Here is a 23484-nt window from a genome sequence, read left to right on the forward strand (position 1 = left end):
CACATCAACTGTGATACAAGTGTGAAGGCAGACATGGAGGTAGTTGTGGATGTAGATGTGGGTACAGATGCAGACACATCTTCTCTCATGGAGAAGGGCAATGGATTTGGCCTACGTAGCTCCTTGGGTCAAACTGAAATTAATGAACAAAAGCTACAGAGAAAAATTTCGTATCAACATTTTAAAAAGTTTCTAATATTAACATGGCCCAGAAATGGAATGAAATCATTTAGGGGTTACTCCCTAATACTTGTAGTGTTCAGACAGAAACTGAACTAGTGTTTGGGTTGAAGGTTATAGAGAGAACACAGTATTGTTTCAGCTTATCCAGATGTGGGTCAAGAAATGCAAAGGGCTTACCCCAATGTTCATAGCAGCACTCTCCACAATAGCTAAAACATGGAAAGAGCCTAAGTGTCCATCAACAGATGAATGGATCAAGAAGATGTGGTTTATCTATACCATGGAATACTACATGGCAATGAGAAACAATGAAATCTGGCCATGTGTAGCAACATGGATGGACCTTGAGGGTGTTATGCTGAGCGAAATAAGTCAGGCAGAGAAGGACAAATATCATATGTTTGCACGTATAGGAGGATTAGGAGGAACTTGACGGAAGAACAAGGGGGAGAAGAAGGGCGGAAATGGTGGGGGAAAGGGAGAGAGGCAAACCATGAGAGACTCTTGAATGCTGACAAAAACTGAGGACTGATGGATGTGGGGGGAGGGGGGGATGGGCATGGAGGAGGACACTTGTGGGGATGAGCACTGAGTGTTATGTGGAAACTAATTTGACAATAAACTATTAAAAAAAAAAAAAGAAATGCAAAGGGCCTACCTGCAAAAAAAGTTAGCCTGCCACAGTTTCATGAATGGTTGTTAAATAAGAAATGCCCTTTATACTTCTCTTTTCTCTGTGGTAGGGATCTCAGTGGTGTCTTCTATTCTTTTCTCAAGCCCAGGGAGTATCCTTATGATTGTGGCTTTAAATTCCCCATCTGGCATGTTACTTATATCTATTTCACTTAGATTTTTGGCTGTATGGAAGTGCCAAATCCCTATATTGCACACCTGAAACTTGTATTGCACTGTATGTTAACTGGAATTTAAATAAAAACTTAAAAAAAAAAAAGCCTACTAAGATGGAGGTTCCTTCAAAAATTAAAAATAGAAACCCACATGATTCAGTAATTCCACTACTGAGTATTGATCCAAAGAAAACAAAAACACTAACTTGAAACTATATATGCATCCTCATGTTTATTGCAGCATTATTTACAATAGCTAAGATACAGAAGCAACTTAAGTGTCCAACTGATAGATTAGTAGATAGAGATGTGTAATGGAATATCACTCACCCATAAAAAGGAATGAGATCTCACCATTTGCAACAACATGGATGTACCTAGAGGGTATTATGCTAAGCAAAATAAGTCAGACAGAGAAATAAAAATACCATATGATTTCACTTATATGTGTAATCTAAAAAAGCAAAACAAATGAACAAACAAACCAATGAACCAAAACACAAATAAGACTCATTAAATACAGAGAACGAACTGGTGGTTTCCTGAGGGGAGGAGAAGAGAGGGTGAGTGAAATAGGTGAAGGGGATTAAGAGGTACAAACTTTCAGTTATAAAATAAAAGTCATGTGATTTCGGCTCAGGTCATGATCCCAGGGTCATGGATGGAGCCCAGCAACAGGCTCCACACTCAGTGTGGAGCTTAAGATTCTACTTAGGATGCTCTCTCTCCTTCTGCCCATTTCCTCTGCTTGCACATGCTCCCTCTCTCTCCCTCTCTTCTGAAGTAAAAATAAATAAATGAATAAAAATAAAAGTCACAGGGATGGGGGTGGCTGGGTGGCTCAATCAGATAAGTGATCAATTCTTGGTTTCGGCTCAGGTCATGATCTCATGTTTCATCTGTTTGAGCTTTATGTCAAGCTCTGTGCTGACAGCATGGAGTCTGCTTGGGATTCTCTCTGCCTTCTCTTTCTCTCTCTCTGCCCCTCCCCCACTCATGCACCCATGCACTCTCTCTCTCTCTCTCTCTCTCAAAATAAATAAATACACATTTTTAAGAAGATCATGCAGATGATGAGGTGCCTGAGTGGTTCAGTTGGTTAAGCATCTGACTTGGTTTCAGCTCAGGTCATGATCTCATGGGTTCATGGGTTCATAAGTTCAAGCTCCATGCTGTCAGCACAGTGCCTGCTTGCAATTCTCTCTCTCCCTCTCTCTCTCTCTCTCTGCTATACACCCACCCTCTCAAAATAAATAAATAAAACTTTTTAAAAAATCATAGGGATAAAAAATAGAGCATACGGAATATAGTCAATAAGATTGTAATAACATTGTATGGTGAAAAATGGTTAACTATTTACCATGGTGAACATAGTGTAATGTGTAGAATTGTCAAATCACTATGCTGTACACCTGAAACTAATATAACATTGTATGTCAACTATACTTCAATATTTAAGTTTATATAAAAAGATAAGTGCCTACTAATGATAATAACAGAATAAGCAAGCTCATAGATGCTCTGCAATTCTGCTCAACTTCAGTTCTGAAGCAAAATTATTTAATGTTGTACGCCTTGAACACATTTAAATATTGACTAAGATGCTAGAAAAATATAAAGCTCCATTACTGGTACTCCCTTAATAACAAACTGAAGTAATTTCAATATTTGTATTATTCTTGTTTAAAAGGATCTTGTCAAGGAAATAATATAAATAAAATTGAAATGGATGTGCTCTATCTACCAGAGAATAAAAATTTCAACAATTGCAGAAACATTAACTTATAAATACTTGCTATGCTAATTAAAATCACCTTATCAACCAGTAAAATAGGTCCTATAGGATCTCTACTTGGTAGCATTTTCTTAGTCTAGTTTGGGATCCTTTGTGAATTTCAAAGTAATAAAACTGATTTCCTTGAAAATGTTACATAACTCAAACATTTAAGTTAATTTTGCCATCAGTCTGATTCAACAAACTGTCCCAATCAAAATTCAAAACACTTCTATTTACATTAATGGCTATTAGTGACACCAATCAAGGCAGAGTTATTTAAGCAATGAAACAACTTTGGTATCAGAGCAAAATTAAATAGATTTGGGAACACAGATAGCTATATGCTATTATAGCTGTATATCCTAATCCTACCTACATACATCTTAGATAAAGAGTATTTGCTAACAAGAATCAGGAGTTGTCAGTGCATGCATGATCTAGCATCTGCCCATCCCTACAAAACTATCTCCCAAAGCTCTTTCCCTTGACCACTTGCATCTTGACACCCTGGTAATTTTTGTCTTCTTATAATACATAAATTTATGCTAGAGCCTCTGCCTAGAATGTTCTTCCTGCAGCTATTCTCATGTCCAACTCATTCTTATCCTACTAATTTCTCTTTGATGTCCACTTCTCAGAAAACCTTTCCTGGATATCCTAGCACCCATCCTGCCCCATATAACCTTGATGTTCTCCATCTCCCTCTCAGAATCTTTTATTTTTTAAATGTTTATTTATTTTTGAAAGAGGGAGACAGAGCGCAGGCAGGAAAGGGGCAGAGAGAGGGAGGGAGACAGAATCTGAAACAGGCTCCAGCCTCTGAGCTGTCAGCACAGGGCTCAACACAGGGCTAAAACCCATGTGCCATGAGATCATGACCTGAGCCAAAATCGGATGCTTAACCGACTGAGCCACCCAGGTGCCCCAACCCTCTCAGAATCTTGTTTGTCACCTTCATGGTACCTGTCTCAACTTAAAATTTACTATAGCTTATTTTTTTTATTCTGTCTTCACTAGATTATAAATTCCATGGGGAAGGAACCATGTCTATCTCATTCAGTGGTATGCCCCCCAAACTTAACACAGGATTGAGAACTCAGTAGCAATTCAGTATACATACACTGAATGAATGAATAAATGAATGAATATAACAAAGCTATAGCCATTCCTCAATTTCAACAGTGGTTGAAAAATTTGTGTATGTGTGCACACACACACACTGAAATCTTATCTGAAGCTCTATACCACAAAATGATGCTGAGAAAGTAAAATATTATTTAAATTAATTCAACCAAATCATTGCTTCTGGCAGATAATGTAGCTCATAAAAATGAGACACACCTTAAACTGAAAGCATGTTATTAGTTCTTCCTGGTCAAGTATAAATAGAAACACAAGTCCTACCTAGGGTTTGCCACTTACAGCAGGGGAGCCAGGTTAAAGAGAAGGCAAGGCCAGGAGGTGGCAAGTGCCCCTACTCTGAGAGAGACATACATGAGATGACAGTCCTCACACTAAATGCTGATGATGACCTTGATAATGATGATGATGACAACAATGATGAGCAGCGTTTGTCAAGCACTTGCTATGTGCCAGACACTGTTCTAAGTGCTTGGCATATACTAACTCCTTTAGCTCTTACAACAACCTTACAGCTATCACCACTTCACAGATGAGAATTTCCAAGGCTTCATCAATTAGAGCAAGCACTTGAATTTTCAAAAGGCCACACAGTTGGTATGAAGACTAAGAGCTGAGATTTAATCCTAGGTACTTTGATTCTAGATGTCAACATTTATTTTTATTAAAGAAAACCCAAAATATTCTGTTTGAATCTACTGCTAGACCAAACACTCATAGTCACGTAACCAAAACTTAAACTGTCCTGGCTTACCTGAAATGCTGACTCTGACCTGAAACAAAATTTAACCTTTCTTCATGTCCTTACAGCATGACCTTTCAGCTTCCTAGACAATCAGCTATAAACAAGCTCATTATGCAAGGAAAAGGAGTGAGCTTTTAGTAACCAATCACAAGAAAAAACAATGTACTTACTCACTGTACTCATTGCAGTAACTACTGAAAGCCTAGTTCCAACCACTTTGTTAGCAGTTAGCTTCTTACTCAATAAAATATTCATATCAAGTAAAGCTCTCAGAATTTTCTTTTGACGTTTCTAAGTATATAAAAATATTTTAAGACTTCCCAAGAAGAAAGTGCACCTTATATGGTAATAAGCATAAAATGATGAAATAGGACCTGCCAGGATTTTGCAGCCAGAGGGGATGCTCATGCTTCTCATTGGGGAAATCCACACTGGTTCAGCTCCAATAACAGGTTATTTTTTTTTTTTTACCAAAAGGATAAGAGTAACACTTTCCTCAGAATCTCAGAAGGACAGACCGCACAGAAATAGACCAAAATAAAGTATCAGATAGCCATAACAAAGAGTACTTGGATTAAGGGAGAGGGGAAGGAGAGAAAGAAGGTGAGAAAGAGGGAAAAGACATGCACTGCCATGCGAGTCAATAAGTGGGGCAGGCAGCAAACATTTTGCAAAACATCTCTAGAGAAAACTAAAGCCACCTTGGTAATACTACTTATAAAGATTTTGAATTCAGAGGAATTTAAGATAAATAGGAAGTACCAGGAAATAGTATTCTATTAGTTTTCTGTGGCTAGTGTCACACATTACCACAAATTTAGTGGCTCAAAACAACAGAAATTTATTCCCTACAGTTCTGGAGGCCAGAAATCTGAAATCAATATCACTGGACCCAAAACGAATTGTTGGCATAGCTGCATTCCCTCCAGAGATTCCAGTGGAGAATGCACTCCTTCCTTTTCCTAGTTTCTTGTGGCTGCCAGCATTTCTTGACTTGTGGCCACATCACTCTGATCATCTAAGGCCAGAATGGCGAATCTTGCTCTGTGTATATAAAACTTCTTCTGCCTCCCTTCTATAAAGATTAAGTGTTTCTCCTAATACTTTAAATTATGCTGGAAATTAAAGTCAGCATAATTACTGTAGTTTAATGCACAAAAGTTTTTTCTTAAATTAAATCTATTAACTGTATCTAATTTTATTCCATAATCTGTGTTCAATCAATCTTGAAAAAAAATCTTTGCTGTCTTTATGGAATTCTAGGTTGAAGTGCCTCTAATAAACTTATGCAGAAGAAAGAGAGGGCTTCTCTTTTCTATTTGATTAGAATCCCAGGGAAAATGCTCTCATAGGCCCACATAAGCAAGAATGACAGCTTGCTCTGATTGGAGCAGGGAAGAAGAACCTTCAATCTACTACTGCAAGAAGAAAGGAAAGTGTGCTGGGCAGATAAAAACCACAAAAGTCCACTGTACTCTATGCCAGACCACACACATGTATGATAATACAACCATCCCACATGTATACACACATACACACAGAAAAGTACTCACTCCTCCCACAAGAGCAACAGTACAAAAAGCTGTGTCCTGTTTCTGCATCTAGCCAGAAGTTCAACATCGGAAGGTAATATAGACTTTCATTCTTTGGATCCAGGCAGGTCTCCTCTTGACCTTGTACTCTTTAGCTCAGTGTCTAGCCCAGTGGTTAAAAGCATAGCACCAATCAGACTGCCTCAGCTGAAATCACGGCTCCACCTCTTAGCAGTGTGTGGAGTGGGACAAGTCACCCTACTGCTCTGTGTCTTAGTCTGCTAATTTATAAAATGCGGATACTGATGGTATCTACTTCATAGAGTTGTTTTAAGCATTTAATCAGAGAAAACGCATGAAACACAAAGTAGGCATTGAATAAGCGTTAGGTGCTGTGGTTATCATAATAGATGCTACAGATACAACATTAAACAAAATAGCAACTCCATGGAACTCCTCATGGAACTCCAACTCTAGCAGGGGAAATAGAAAAATTAGACAATTCAACAATAAAAAAATAAGACGCTGTTAATAATTTCTGACAGCTTTTCAAACTTAGAATGAAGTCTTTATCTCTTTCTTCACTTATCTGGCTATTGTTGAACATTTAAAATGAGGTGGATTTCTTTATAGTGACGTGAAGGTTGTGCAAAATAAATCAAGTAAAAAGAGGAGGCAGACTAGTATATACTGTATGGTAAAAGCCCTGGTTATAGTACATACACTTATACATTATACATACCTTTGTTTCTGCATTAAAATGGCAGAAAGGATATACAAACTGCTAATAATTGCTGGTAAGTTAGAGTTGGGAAAGACTTTTTTTTTTACTTTACTGAGTAAACATGTAATACTATTTTAAAATTTTTTTTAATGTTTTATTTATTTCTAGGAGAGAGAGAGAGAGAGAGAGAGAGCGAGCGTGAGCAGGAGAGGGTCAGAGAGAGAAGGAGTCACAGACTCTGAAACAGGCTCCAGGCTCTGAGCTGGCAGTCAGCACAGAGCCCGACACGGGGCTTGAACCCACGAACCGCGAGATCATGACCTAAGCGAAAGTCGGACGCTTAACTGACTAAGCCACCCAGGCGCCCCATGTAATACTATTTTAATCAAAAGATGTGTATAAAATTTTAATTTAAGAGATTCTGATGGCTGGAATTGATATAAAAAAACAATCAAAATCTATTTAATCATGCATGCTATTATAGCCCTTTCTAAGAATTAAGCTTGTTTCTTTTATGTATGTATGTTAAAACTAAATCTTCAAAGTTTACTGAGCATCCTTCCCTCCTAAGCCCAAATATCTTCTGCAATAGTGGTAACATACTGCCCTTCATTTAAAAGACAGTTGTTGGGGCGCCTGGGTGGCTTAGTCGGTTAAGCGTCCGACTTTCGCTTAGGTCATGATCTCACAGTTCGTGGGTTCAANTAAAATAAAATAAAATAAAATAAAATAAAATAAAAGACAATTGTTCAGGGTGCCTGGGTGGCTCAGTCCGGTTAAGTGTCCAACTTTGCCTCAGGTCATGGTCTCACAGTTTGTGGGTTTGAGTCCCACATCAGGGTATGTGCTGACAGCTCAGAGCCTGAAGCCTGCTTTGGATTCTGTGGCTCCCTCTCTTTCTGCCCCTCCCCTGCTTGCAGTCTGTCTCTCTCTCTCTCAAAGATAGACATTTAAAAAAATTTTAAAGACAATTGTTCAACATGATACATCACATCAATAAGAGAAAGGATTTTTAAAAATAAGATTATTTCAGTAGATGCAGAAAAAGCATTTGATAATATTGATTCATGATTTTAAAAAATCCTCAACAACATAGGCTTTAAAGGAACCTACGTCAACATTGTAAAGTCCATATATGAAAAACCCCCAGTGAACATCATGCTCAGTGGTAAAACACTGAGAGCATTTCCCCTAAGATTAGGAACAAGATAAGGATGTTTATTATCACCACTTTCATTTAAAATAGTTCTGGAAGTCCTAGCCACACTAATCAGAACAAAAAAAAAAGAAATAACTGGTAAGTAAGATGTAAAACTTTCACTATTTGCAGATGACATGGTACTATACATAGAAAGCCCTAAAGACTCTATCAAAAAACTACTAGAAATGATAAATGAATTCAGTAAGGACACAGGATACAAAATCAATGTACAGAAATCTGTTGCACTTCTATACACTAACAGTGAAGCAGCAGAAAGGGAAAGTCTGAAAACAATCACATTTACAATCAAGCCAAAAACAATAAAATACTTAGGAATAAACTTAACCTAGGAGATGAAACACCGTTCACTATGATGAAAGAAATTGAAGATGACACAAATAAATGGAAAGGTTTCCTATGCTCATAAACTGGAAAAACAAATATCGTTAAAATGTCTATATTACCCAACGTAATCTACGGACAATCCAATTCTTATCAAAATACCAACACATTTTTCACAGAACTAGAACAAATAGTAGCTTAGTATGGAAACGCAAAAGACCTCAAATAGCCAAAACAGTCTCCAAAAAGAGGACAAAACTGGAGGTATCACAATCACAGATTTCAAGATGTACTACTAAGCTCTAGGAATCAAAACAGTATAGTACTGTGATCAATGGGACTGAATAGAAAGTCCAGAAAAACAAACTTATGTGGTCAATTAATCTTTGGAAAAGGAGGCAAGAATACGAGGGGGGGGGAAAGACCGTCTCTTGAACAAATGGTGTTGGAGAAACTGGACAGATACATGCAAAAGAATGAAACTAGAGCGCTTTCTCACACCATACACAAAAATATACTCAAAATGTATCAAAGATCTAAATGTCAAACCTGAAACCATAAAAATTCTAGAAGAGGGCACAGGCAGTAATTTCTCTCACAGTGACCATGGTAACATTTTGCTAGATATGTGTCCAGAGGCAAGAGAAACAAAACAAAACAAAGAAAACTATTGGGACTACATCAAAATAAAAAATTTCTGCACAATGAATACTCAACAAAATTAAAAGACAAACTACTAAATGGGAGAAGATATTTGCAAATGATATATCTGATAAAGGGTTGGTATCCAAAATATAAGGAATTTATAAAACTCAACATCAAAATAATGCAATGAAAAAATGGGCAGAAGACATGAACAGACATTGTTCCCAAGAAGATATCCAGATGGCCAACAGACACATGAAATGATGCTCAAAATTCAAGGAAATATAAATCAAAACCACAATGAGATATCACCTCACACCTGCTGGAATGGCTAAAATTGAAACCACAGTGGTGTCAGTGTGGCTGTCAGTTAAGTGTCTGACTCTGGATTTTGGCTCAGGTCAATGTCTCACGCTTTGTGAGGTTGAGCGCCACACTGGGCTCTATGCTGGCAGTGCAAAGACGGCTTGGGATTCTCTCTCTCTCTCTCTCTCTCCCTCGATCCCTGCCCCTCCCCTGCTCATTCCCCCCTCAAAATAAACAAACATTTTGTAAAAATAAAATAAAAAATACAAGAAACAACAAGTGTTGGCAAGCATGTGGAGAAAAAGAAATACTTGTGCACTGTTGGTGGGAATTGCAAATTGGTGCAGCCACTGTGGGAGATTACAGTAGGGAACTTCCTCAAAAAATTAAAAATAGAATTACCTCATGATTCAGAGAATCCACTACTGGGTATTTACCCAAAGAATATGAAAACATTAATTTGAAAAGCTACATGCACCCCTATGTTTATTGTAGCATTATTTACAATAGCCAAATTATGGAAGCAGCCCAAGAATCCATTAACAGATGAGTGCATAAAGATGGAGTATTACTCAGCCATAAAAAAATGAAATCTTGCCATTTTTCAACAACATGAATATATCTAGAGGATATAATGCTAAGTGAAATAAGCCAGTCAGAGAAAGACAAATACTATGTGATTTCAATCTTAAAATCCTATGTGAAATTTAAAAAACAAAACAAATGAATAAGGGGGGGGGAAGATAAACCAAAAAACAGACTATACAACAAACTGATGGTTACCAGAGGGAAGGAGAGTGGGGGATGGGTAAAATAGGTAAAGGGGATTAATAGTACATTTATTGAGATGAGCACCGAGTAATGTATAGAATTGTTCAATCACTGTATTATACACCTGAAACTAATACAATACTGAATGTTAACTATACTGAAAATAAAATTTTTAAAAAAATTGTTTATACAAGCCAACAACTGGCTTTTTGGTATCCACCCAAATGAATACGGGAACTCCTTGTACTTTTTCTCCAATCTCACTGTAAACCTAAAAATGCTCCAAAGACAGTCTATTTTTTAAAAATTACTTTAGGTGGATTTTTTTTTAGGTTTTCTACATAGAGAATCATGTCTGCAAACAGTGAAAGTTTGCACCTCTTTCTTGCCAATTTGGACGCCTTTTATTTATTTTTTTGTTGTTGTTATCTGTTGCTGAGACAAGGATGTCCAATAATATGTTAAATAACAATGGTGAGGGTGGACATCCTGTCCTGCTCCTGACCTTAGAGGAAAGGCTCTCAGTTTTTTTTTTTTTTAACACGGAAGGTGATATAGGCTGTGGGTTGTTCATATACCACCTTCATGATAATGAAGTATGTTCCCTCTATCCCTACTTTGTTGAAGGTTTTTATTAAGAATGGACACTGGACTTTGTCAAATGCTTTTTCTGCATCTCTTGAGAGGCTCATATGGTTCTTACCCTTTCTCTTATTAATGGGGTGTATCACTTTGATTGACTTGTGAATACTGAACTACCCCTACAGCCTAGGAATAAATCCCACTTGATAATGGTGAATAATTCTTTTAATGTACTGTTGGATTCAATTTGCTAGTATCTTGTTGAGAATTTTTGCATCCATGTTCATTACGGATATTGGTCTGTATTTCTCCTTTTTAGTGGGGTCTTTGTCTGGTTTTGGAATCAATGTAATGCTGGCCTCATAAAATGAATTTGGAAGTTTTCCTTCTGTTTCTATCTTTTGGAACAGTTTGAGAAGAATATTCATTAACTCTTCTTTGAAAAAAATGCTAGAAGTGATACAAGAATTCAGTAAAATCCAGGATACAAAATCAATACACAGAGACCTATTGTATTTCTATACACCAATAATGAAGCAGCAAAAAGAGAAATCAAGAAGTCAATCCCATTTACAATTGCACCAAAAACCCTAAGATACTTAGGAATAAACCTAACCAAAGAGATAAAAGATCCGTACCTAAAAACTATAAAACAGTTATGAAAGAACTTGAAAAGGACATAAAGAGGAGGGGCCAAGATTGCTGAACAGCATGGAAGTTTTTTTTTGCATCTCTCATCCCTGAAATACAGCCAGATAACACTAAACCATCCTGCACACCTAGAAAACTGATTTCAGGATTAACACAACAATCTGTAGAACCTGCACCACAGAACTCAGCAGGTACACAGCGTGGAGAGGTGAACTGGGGGAGAGAGAAGCCACAGAGGGCAGTGAGCTGGTTTTGCTTGTGAAGAGAGGAGAGAGATGGCGGGGGGAGAATACAGTAAAGCACCCCTCTGCGTGAAAGCAGCTGGAGAGAAAAGAAAGAGTACACAAGGGACTGAACAAAAAAAGGGAGAAAAGAGAGGGTTGAAATTTCATTAAGACTCTATAAACAGGGGGAGTGCAGAGTCTGAAACCCTGCAGCACAATACCTGGCAGTGTTCTGGTGGCAAGGGCGAGTCCCCAGAAGAGAGTGAGGTCTGAGGGGTCCTTGGGTCACACCAGGAGAGGCAGTTCCCCTGCTGGGAGGACATTTGGTAGAGGCTGTGCAGCCACCCTACAGGCAAAGGTCCAGTGGACCCTGGAGAACAACCACATTTGCTGGTGTTGGAACAAGGATGATAAGGGGGTAGCCTGGCGCCAGATGTGTGTTGTGATTTACCATAATCCCTACAGATCGCATCAACTTTTTCTGGGGTGGGGTGGCACCCAATCATCTGGGCAGCAGCAGCAGCAACACGGTCCCACAAATATTTCTGGCGGTGGGTGGGCACCCAGCCATTACTCAGTGAGACCCTCCTCCAGAAGGTCTGAGCAGGTCAAAGTTGCAGTCCCTCAGAAGTGAGGGATTGGGAAACAGAGACACATTTGAGATAAAACGCAGGGGGGAGGTGCCACATTGCAACCTGATGGCTTGGTCGCAGACAGTGTAAAAGTGGGGAGTGGCCAGAAGCTGGAGACAAAGAAGGGGTACATAACCGCTGGTCTGGGAGAACAGAGTTCAGATATTAGAGACTGGGTAGCTGGGTGACGCCACTTTCACCCCTCCCGCGCATGCGCATACACACCTACAGGCGCCACAACACCCACCCCAATAAGCTAAGCAGCGCCATCTAGTGGAGAATGGAGCCATTACACTAAGCCACACCCAACTGGGCCAACCTTGCTCTTTTGCACTGCTGGTGGGAAAGCAAACTGGTGCAGCCACTCTAGAAAACAATATGAAGGTTCTTCAAAAAATTAAAAAAAAGAACTATCTTACAACCCAGCAATTGCACTACTAGGTATTTACCCAAAGGATGCAGGTGTGCTCTCTCAAAGGAGCATAGGCACCCCAATGTTTATAGCAGCACTATCAACAATAACCAAAGTATGGAAAGATCCCAAATATCCATTGATGGATGAATGGATAAAGAAGATGTGGTATACACACACACACACACACACACATACATATATACATATACATATATATACATATACATATAAGCATATACATACATACATACATATACATATACATACATATATATACATACACACACACACACACACACACACACAATGGAGTATTACTTGGCAATGAAAAAGAATGAAATCTTGCCGATTGCAACTAGGTGGATGGAACTAGAAGGTACTATGCTAAGTGAAATTAGTCAGAGAAAGACAAATATCATATGACTTCATTCATATGAGGACTTTAAGATAGAAAACAGTTGAACGTAAGGGAAGGGAAGCAATAATAATATAAAAACAGGGAAGAGGGACAAAACATAAGAGACCCCTTAATATGGAAAACAAACAGAGGATTGGTGGAGGGGTTGTGGGAGGGGGGATGGGCTAAATCGGTAAGGGGCATTAAGGAATCTACTCCTGAAATCATTGTTGCACTATATGCTAACTAACTTGGATGTAAATTAAAAAATAAATTATTTTTTTAAAAAAGAGAAAAGGACATAAAGAAATAGAAACACATTCCATACTCATGGATTAGAAGAACAAGTATTGTTTTTTGTTTTGTTTTGTTTTGTTTTTTACAAATAGTTTATTGTCAAATTAGTTTCCACATAACACTCAGTGCTCATCCCCACAAGTGTCCTCCTCCATGCCCATCCCCCCTCCCCCCCACATCCATCAGTCCTCAGTTTTTGTCAGCATTCAAGAGTCTCTCATGGTTTGCCTCTCTCCCTTTCCCCCACCATTTCCGCCCTTCTTCTCCCCCTTGTTCCTCCGTCAAGTTCCTCCTAATCCTCCTATACGTGCAAACATATGATATTTGTCCTTCTCTGCCTGACTTATTTCGCTCAGCATAACACCCTCAAGGTCCATCCATGTTGCTACACATGGCCAGATTTCATTGTTTCTCATTGCCATGTAGTATTCCATGGTATAGATAAACCACATCTTCTTGATCCATTTGTCCATTGATGGACACTTAGGCTCTTTCCATGTTTTAGCTATTGTGGAGAGTGCTGCTATGAACATTGAGGTACATGTGCTCCTATGCCTCAGCATTTCTGTATCCCTTGGGTAAATTCCTAGCAGTGCTATTGCTGGGTCATAGGGGAGTTCTATTGTTAATTTTTTGAGGAACCTCCACACTGTTTTCCAGAGGGGCTGCACCAGTTTACATTCCCACCAACAGTGTAGGAGGGTGCCCGTTTCTCCACATCCTCGCCAGCATCTAGAGTTCTCTGATTTGCTCATTTTAGCCACTCTGACTGGCGTGAGGTGGTATCTCAGTGTGGTTTTGATTTGTATTTCCCTGATGAGGAGGGATGCTGAGCATCGTTTCATGTGTCTGTTGGCCATCTGGATGTCCTCTTTGGAGAAGTGTCTTAGAAGAACAAGTATTGTTAAAAGATCTATACCACTCAAAGCAATCTACACATTTAATGCAATCCCTATCAAGATACCACCAGTATTTTTCACAGACCTAGAACAAACAATCCTAAAATTTGTATGGAACCACAAAAGATCTCAAATAGCCAAAGCAACCTTTTTAAAAAATTTTATTTAAATCCACGTTAGTTAACATATAGTGTAATAATGGTTTCAGGACTAGAATTCAGTGATTCATCACTTATGTATAATATCCAGTGCCCATCCTAGGTGTGCAGGATGGTTCAGTGCTGATCTGGCTGCATTTCATGTATGCGAGACCAAAAAAAGACTTCCATGCTGTTCTGCCATCTTGGCTCCTCCCCGATTCAGTGCTCATCCTAACAAGTGCCCTCCTTAATGCCCACCATCCATTTAGCCCATGCCTCCATCCAACACACCTCTAGCAATGCTCAGTTTGTTCTCTGTATTCAAGATCTCTTATGTTTTGCCTCCCTTTCTCTTTTTATCTTATTTTTCTTTCCCTTCCCTTATGTTCATCTATTTTGTTTCTTAAATTCCACATATGAATGAAATCATATGATATTTATTTCTCTGATTTATTTCACTTAGCATAATACATTCTAGATCCATTCATACTGTTGCAAATGGCAAGATTTCATTCTTTTTGATTGCCAAGTGATATTCCACTGTGTATATATAAACCACATCTTCTTTAACCATTTGTCAGTTAATGGATATTTGGCTCTTTACATAATTTTGTTACTGTTGATAGTGCTGCTATAAAAACTGGAGCCCTCCTTTGAATCAGCACTTTTGTATCTTTTGGATAAATGCCTAGTAGTCCAAGCATCTTGAAAATGAAAAGCAAAGCTGGAAGCATGACGATTCTGGACTTCAAGCTATATTCTAAAGTGTAATCATCAAGACAGTATGGTACTGGCACAAAAACAGACACATAGATTAATGGAACAGAATAAAAAGTCCAGAAATTGAACCATAGCTATATGATCAACTAATCTTCAACAAAGCATAAAGAATATCCAATGGAAAAAAGACAGTCTCTTCAACAAGTGGTGTGGGGAAACTTGAATAGCAATACGCAGAAGAATGAATCTGGACCACTTTCTTCCACCATACACAAAAATAAATTCAAAATGGTTGAAAGGCCTAAATGTGAGACAGGAAACCATCAAAACCCTACAGAAGAAGACAGGCAACAAACTCTTGGACCTTGGCCACAGAAACTTTTTACTAGACATCTCTCTGGAGGTAAGGGAAACAAAAGGAAACATGAACTATTGGGACTTTGATCAAGATAAAAAGCTTCTTTACAGCAAAGGAAACAATCAACAAAATTAAAAAGAAACCAAAGGAACGGGAGAATATATTTGCAAATGACATATATGATCAAGGGTTAGTATTCAAAATCTATAAAGAACTTATCAAACCTAACACCCAAAAAACAAATAATCCAGTGAAGAAGTAGGCAGAAGAGATGAATATTTTTCCAAAGAATATATACAAATGGTCAATAGACACATGAAAAGATGCTCAACATCACTCCATCAGGGAAATACAAGTCAAAACTACAATGGGATATCACCTCACACCTGTCAGAATGGCTAAAATTAATAACACAGAAAACAACAAATGTTGTCAAGGATGTGGAGAAAGGTGAACCATCTTACACTGTTGGTGCGAATGCAAACTAGTGCAGCCTCTCTAGAAAACAGTATGGTGGTAACTCAAAAAGTAAAAGAACTACCCTATGATGCAGCAGTTGCAATATTAGGCATTTGCCTAAAGTATACAAAAATTCTGATCTGAAGGGGCACATGCACCCCCATGTTTATAGAAGCATGATCAACAATACCCCGATTATGGAAAGAGCCCAGTGTCTGTCGACTGATGAATGGATAAAGATGTGGTGTATATATACAATGGAATACTACTCAGCCATCCAAAAGAATGAAATACTGCCATTTCCAACTAAATGGATGGAGCTAGACTGTATTATACTAAGTGAAATAACCCAAAAAAAGACAAATATCATATGATTTCACTCATGTGGAAGTTAAGAAACAAGACAAACGAACATAGGGAAGGAAGAAAAAGAAAAAAATAGAGAGGAAGCAAATCGTAAGAGTCTAATAACTATAGGGAACAAACTGAGGGTTGATAGAGGGAGGTGGGTGGGGGATGGGCAAAATGGATGATGAGTATTAAGGAGGGCACTTATGATGAGCACTGGGTGTTGTATGTAAGTGATGAATCACTAAATTCTACTCCTGTAATCAATATTACACTATATGTTAACAGACTAGAATGTAAACAAAAGGTTGAAAAAAATTGTTTTAAGTATGTTTCCAATCCAGATAACGGTGAATTTGTGTCCCATCTTTCTCAGGTCCACAATCACTCTCCTTCCCTGCCCACAGTATGCACACACAACCAACATATCAAGACTTATCATCAAAAGGGTGATTTTAAAGACACCTGCACAAGAATATGAATATGTTCTTGCCCAGGGATAGACTAAAACTAAACAGCCAATTTAAGAATAATAATGATAAATGTATCATTCAGAATAGAAGGAGAGATAATGGTCTTCCCAAATAAACAAAAATTGAAAGAATTCATCACCACTAAACCAGCCCCAAAAAAATCCTAAGCGGGACTCTATGAGGGAAATGTTGCAAGGAACACAAGGTACCAGAGACACCCTTACAAGCAGGAATCCTACAGAGAACACAATGACTCTAAACTCCTATTTTTCAGTAATAACACTGAATGTAAATGGACTAAATGCTCCAATCAAAAGACAGAGGGTATCAGAATGGATAAAAAAAACAAAATCCATCTATTTGCTGTCTACAAGAAACTCATTTTGGACCTGAGAACACCTTCAGATTTAAAGTAAGGGAATGGAGAAATATCTGTCATGCTACTGGAAGTCAAAAGAAAGCCGGAGTAGCCATACTTATATCAGACAAGCTAGACTTTATTTTATTTTTTTTAAATGAATATATATTCATATATTTTATTTTTTTATTTTTATTTTTTTTTACAAATAGTTTATTGTCAAATTAGTTTCCACATAACACTCAGTGCTCATCCCCACAAGTGTCCTCCTCCATGCCCATCCCCCCTCCCCCCCACATCCATCAGTCCTCAGTTTTTGTCAGCATTCAAGAGTCTCTCATGGTTTGCCTCTCTCCCTTTCCCCCACCATTTCCCCCCTTCTTCTCCCCCTTGTTCCTCCGTCAAGTTCCTCCTAATCCTCCTACACGTGCAAACATATGATATTTGTCCTTCTCTGCCTGACTTATTTCGCTCAGCATAACACTCTCAAGGTCCATCCATGTTGCTACACATGGCCAGATTTCATTGTTTCTCATTGCCATGTCAGACAAACTGGACTTTAAAGTAAAGGCAGTAATAAATGATGAAGGGTATTATATAGTAATTACAGAGTCTATTCATCAGGAAGAGCTAACAATTATAAATGTCTAGGCACCAAATTTGGATGCATCCAAATACATAAAACAATTAGTCACAAACAGAAACAATTCTTATGGATAAGAATGTGCTAATGGCAGGGGACTTTAATACTCCATTTACAGCAATGGATAGATCAACTAGAGAGTAAATCACTAAAGACACAATGGACTTGAATGAAACACTGGACCAGATGGATTTGACAGATACATTTAGAACTCTACATCCTGAGGCCATGGAATTCACTTTCTTCTCAAGTGCGCATGGCCCATTCTCCAAGATAGATCACATACTGGGACATAAAGCAGCCCTCAATAAATATAAAAGAATCGAGATCATACAACGCACACTTTCAGATCACAATGTTATGAAACTTGAAATCAACCACAGGAAAAAGTCTGGAAAACCTCCAAAAACATGGAGGTTAAAGAACACCCTACTAAGGAATGAATGGGCCAATCAGGCAATTAGGGAAGAAATTTAAAATATATGGAAACAAATGAAAATTAAAATACAACAATCCAAACTCTTTGGGATGTGGCAAAGGTAGTCCAAAGAGGAAAGTACATTGCACTCCAGGCCTATTTAAAGAAACTAGGAAAAGCGCAAATACAAAATCTAACAGAGCATGTAAAGGAACTAGAAGCAAAGCAGCAAGAGCACCCAAAACCCAGCAGAAGAAGAGAAATAATAAAAATCAGGGCATAAATAAACCATATAGAATCCAAAAAGACAGGTGAACAGATCAACGAAACCAATAGTTGGTTTTTTGAAAAAATAAACAAAATTGACAAACATCTAGCCAGACTTTTCAAAAGAAAAGACAGAGCACCCAAATAGACAAAGGCATGAATAAAAATGGATTTATTACAACCAATCCCTCATAAATACAAGCAACTATCAGGGAATACTATGAAAAATCATATGCCAACAAACTGGACAACCTAGAAGAAATGGAAAAATTCCTAAACACACATGCACTACCAAAATTCACATGGGAAGAGACAGAAAATCTGAACAGACCCAAACAAGTGAAGAAATTGAATCAGTTATCAAAAATCTCCAAACAAATAAGACCCCTGGGCCAGATGATTTCCCTGAGGAATTCTACCAGACATTTAAATTAGAGTTAATACCCATTCTTCTCAAGCTATTCCAAAAAATAGAAATGGAAGGAAAACTTCCAGACTAATTCTGTGAAGCCAGCATCACTTTGATTCCCAAGCCAGACATATACCCAGGGAAAAAAGAGAACTACAGGCTAATATCCTTAATGAATACAGATGCAAAAATCTTCAAGATACTTGCAAATTGAATTCAACAGCATATAAAAAGAATTATCCACCATGATCAAGTAGGATCCATTCCTGGGTTACAGGGCTGGTTCAATATTTGCAAATCAATCACTGTGACACATCACATTAACAAAAGAAAAGATAAAAACCATATGATTCTGTCAATAGATACAGAAAAAGCATTTGACTTAATGCTTTTAATAAAAGACCCTTCTTAATAAAGACCCTTGAGAAAGTCGGGATAGAAGGAACTTACTTAAACATCATAAAAGCCATCTATGAGAAGCCCAGAGCTAATATCATCCTCAATGGGGAAAAACTGAGAACCTTACCCCTGAGATCAGGAACACGACAGGGATGTCCACTCTCACCACTGTTGTTTAACATAGTGCTGGAAGTCCTAGCATCAGCAATCAGACAACAAAAGGAAATAAAAGGCATCAGAATTGGCAAAGAAGTCAAACTTTCACTTTGCACAGACAACATGATACTACACATGGAAAACCTAACAGACTCCACCAGAAGCCTACTAGAACTGATCCATGAATTCAGCAAAGTTGAACGGTAGAAAGTCAACATACAGAAATTTTTATACACCAATAATGAAGCAATAGAAAGAGAAATGAATAAACTGAGCCCATTCACAATTGCACACAAAAAACAAAAAATACCTAGGAATAAACCTAACCAGAGATATTAAAGATCTGTATGATGAAAACTATAGAAAACTTATGAAGAAAATTGAAGAAGACACAAAGAAATGGAAAAGCATTCCATGCTCATGGATAGGAAGAATAAATATTGTTGAAATGTCATTACTACCCAAAGCAATCTACCTTCAATGTAGATTACTACATTACTACATTCAATGCAATCCCAATCAAAATTGCACCAGCATTCTTCTCAAAGCTAGAACAAACTATCCTAAAATTTGTATGGAACCATAAAAGACCCCGAATAGCCAAAGTCATATTGAAGAATAAAACCAAAACAGGAGGCATCACCATCCCAGACTTTAGCCTCTACTACAAAGCTGTAATCATCAAGACAGTGCGGTATTGGCACAAAAACAGACACATAGACCAATGGAATAGAATAGAGAACTCAGAATTGGACCCACAAATGTATGGCCAACTAATCTTTGACAAAATGGGAAAGAGAATCCAATGGAAAAAAGACAGCCTCTTTAACAGATGGTGCTGGGAGAACTGGACAGCTTGTGAGGAAGAATGAAACTAGATTGCTTTCTCACACCATGCACAAAAATAAACTCAAAATGGATAAAGGACCTGAATGTAAGACAGGAAACCATCAAAACCCTAGAGTAGAAAGCAGGAAACAGCCTCCTTGACCTCAACCACAACAATTTCTTACTTGACACGTCCTCAAAGTCAAGGGAATCAAGAGCAAAAATGAATTACTGGGACCTCATCAAGATAAAAAGCTTCTGCAAGGCAAGGGAAACAATCCATAAAACTAACAGACAACCGACAGAATAGGAAAAGATAGTTGCAATGACATAGCACATAAAGGACTAGTATCCAAATCTATAAGGAACTCACCAAACTCCACACCCAAAAAACAAGTAATCCAGTGAAGAAATGGGCAGANAACCATGAGACACTCTTGAATGCTGAGAACAAATTGAGAGCTGATGGGGGTGGGGGGAGGAATAGGGGGGTGATGTGCATGGAGGAGGGCACTTGTGGGGATAAGCACTGGGTGTTATATGGAAACCAACTTGACAATAAATTATTTTTTTAAAAAGGTGTGGTATAGATATACAATGGAATATTACTCAGCCATGGAAAAGAATGAAGTCTTGCAATTGACTTTTTTATATTAATCTTTTATCCTACAAGGTTACTATATTCTTATGAATTCCAGGAATTTTTTTGTTGATTCTTTCAGACTTTATCCATAGATGATAATGTCCTCTATAAATAATGACAGTGCAAGTTCTTCCCTCCAAGTCAGAATATCTTTTGTTTACTTTCTTGTCATATTAGCTAGTATGAGTATGATGCTGAAAAGCAATGGTGAGGGGGACATCCTTGCCTTTTCTCCTTTCTAAGTTAAAAATGTCAAGTCTCCGGGAGCCTGGGTGGCTGAGTCGGTTAAGTGTCCGACTTCAGCTCAGGTCATGATCTCATGGTTTGTGGGTTCGAGCCCCACGTCGAGCTCTGTGCTGACAGCTAGCTCAGAGCCTGGAGGCTGACTTCGGATTCTGTGTCTCCTCTCTCTCTGACCCTTTCCTGCTCATGCCTGCTCATGCGCTCTCTCTCTCTCTCAAAAATAAAAACATTTTTTTTAAAAAATGTCAAGTCTCCCATTAAGTTTGATGTTAGCTGTAGATATTTTGTAAATGTCCTTTATCAAGTTGAAAAGTCTCCCTTTACTCATGATTTGCTGAGAGTTTCTATCATTAATGGGTGTTGGATTTTGTCAAATGCTTTTTCTACACTCGTTGACATGATCACGTGAATTTTTCCATCTTTAGATTACTGATATGAGGGAGTACATTAACTGATTTTCCAGTATTGAAGCATCCTTACATATCCAGAATAAATCCCACTTTTTGCATATAATTGTATTTATACAGTGTTAAATTAGATTTGCTAATATTTTGTTGAGGCTTTTTGCCTCCATATTCATGAAAAGATATTACACTGTATTTTTCTTTTTCTTTGAATATCATTGTCTGGTTTTGGTATTGGGACAATGCTGACCTTATAGACTAAGTTAGGAAGTATTCTCTATGCTTCTATCTTCTGAAAGAGAATGGAGAGAACTGGCATAATTTCCGCTTAATTATTTGGTAGAATTCACCAGTCAACCCACCTAGATCTGTTTTGGAAGGTTATTAATTATTGATTCTATTTCTTTAATAGCTATTGGCCTAGTCAGATTTTCTATTTATTCTGGTGTGTGAGTATTGGCAAGTTGTGTTTTTCAAGAAACTGTCCAATTAATTTATCAAATCTGTGGATATAGAGTTGTTCAGAAAATTCTTTTATTCTTAGTGTCTATGGTATCTGTAGTGATAAACCCTCTTTCATTTCTGATATTAGTAATTTGTGTCCTTTCTTTCTTTCTTAGCCACTCTGGCTAGAGGTCTCTCAATTTTACTGATCTTTTCAAAGACCCAGCTTTTAGTTTCTTTGATTTTTTCTATTAATTTTGTACTTTCCATTCCACTGATCTCTTCCCTAATGCCTTATTATTTCTTTTCTTCTGCTTACTTTTTATTTAACTTTCTATTTTCTAGTTTCCTAAGAGGCATGGTTAGATGATTCATTTTAGGTCTTTCTTTTTGTCTAATATATGCATCCAATGCTATAAATTTCTCTTTAAGCACTGTTTTTGCTGCATCCCACAAATTCTAGTAAGTTGTGTTTTCAAATTTTTGTTCCCTTTCTCTTGAGATTTCTTCTTTGACCCATGTGTTATTTAAAAGTGTGTTTAACCTCTAAATATTTTGGCACTTTCCAGCTATCTTTCTGTGTTGGATTTCTTGTTTAATTCTATTGTGGTCTGAAAGCAAACACTGTATGATTTCTATACTTTTAAATTTGTTCAGGGGTATTTTATAGCCCAGAATGTGGTCTGTCTCAGTGAAAGTTCCATGTAAGACTAAGAAGTATATGTATTCTGCAGTTCTTAGATGAGATCATCTATAAATGTCCATTATATCCAGCTGAATGATGGCGTTGTTGAGTTCATCTACTTCCCTACTGATCTTCTACCTGCTGTATCTGTCCATTTCTGCTAGAGGAATGTTAAAATCTCCAACCGTGATAGCAGATTCAACTCTCTCTCCTTGAAGTTCTATCAAGTTTTCTCTCACATATTTAGACACTCTGTTGTTGGATATATAGGCACTAAGGACTGTTATGTCTTCTTGGAATATTGTCCTCTATCATTATACAATGCCATTCTTTTTCCTTGATAACTTCCCTTGCTTTAAATTCTGCTCAGGCTGAAATTAATATACCTACTCCTGCTCTTTTGATTACTGTTAGCATGGTATATCATTCTCTATCCCTTCACTTTTAATTTATATGTGTATTTATATTTTTATTTATATATGTGCATTATTGTTGGTTCTTGTTTTTAGATCACTTCTGACAATTTGTGTTTTTAAATAGTATATTTAGATCTTTGATGTTTAAAGTAGATATCAATATACTTGGATTACTACCACCAGATTTGTTAGTTTTTTGTTGCCCTTGTTCTTTGCTCCTATTTTTGTCTTCCACGCTTTTTCTGCCTTTTGTGATTTTAACTTAATATTTTATATTATTCAATTTATCTACTTTCTTAGCATATTAATTAGACTTCTTTTTTTTTACTGTTTTAGTGGCTGGGGGGTTTTTAATTTCTTTG

This window comes from Crocuta crocuta, unplaced genomic scaffold (assembly GCF_008692635.1).
Source record: "Crocuta crocuta isolate KB4526 unplaced genomic scaffold, BGI_CrCroc_1.0 scaffold70, whole genome shotgun sequence".
Classification (NCBI taxonomy): Eukaryota; Metazoa; Chordata; class Mammalia; order Carnivora; family Hyaenidae; genus Crocuta; species Crocuta crocuta.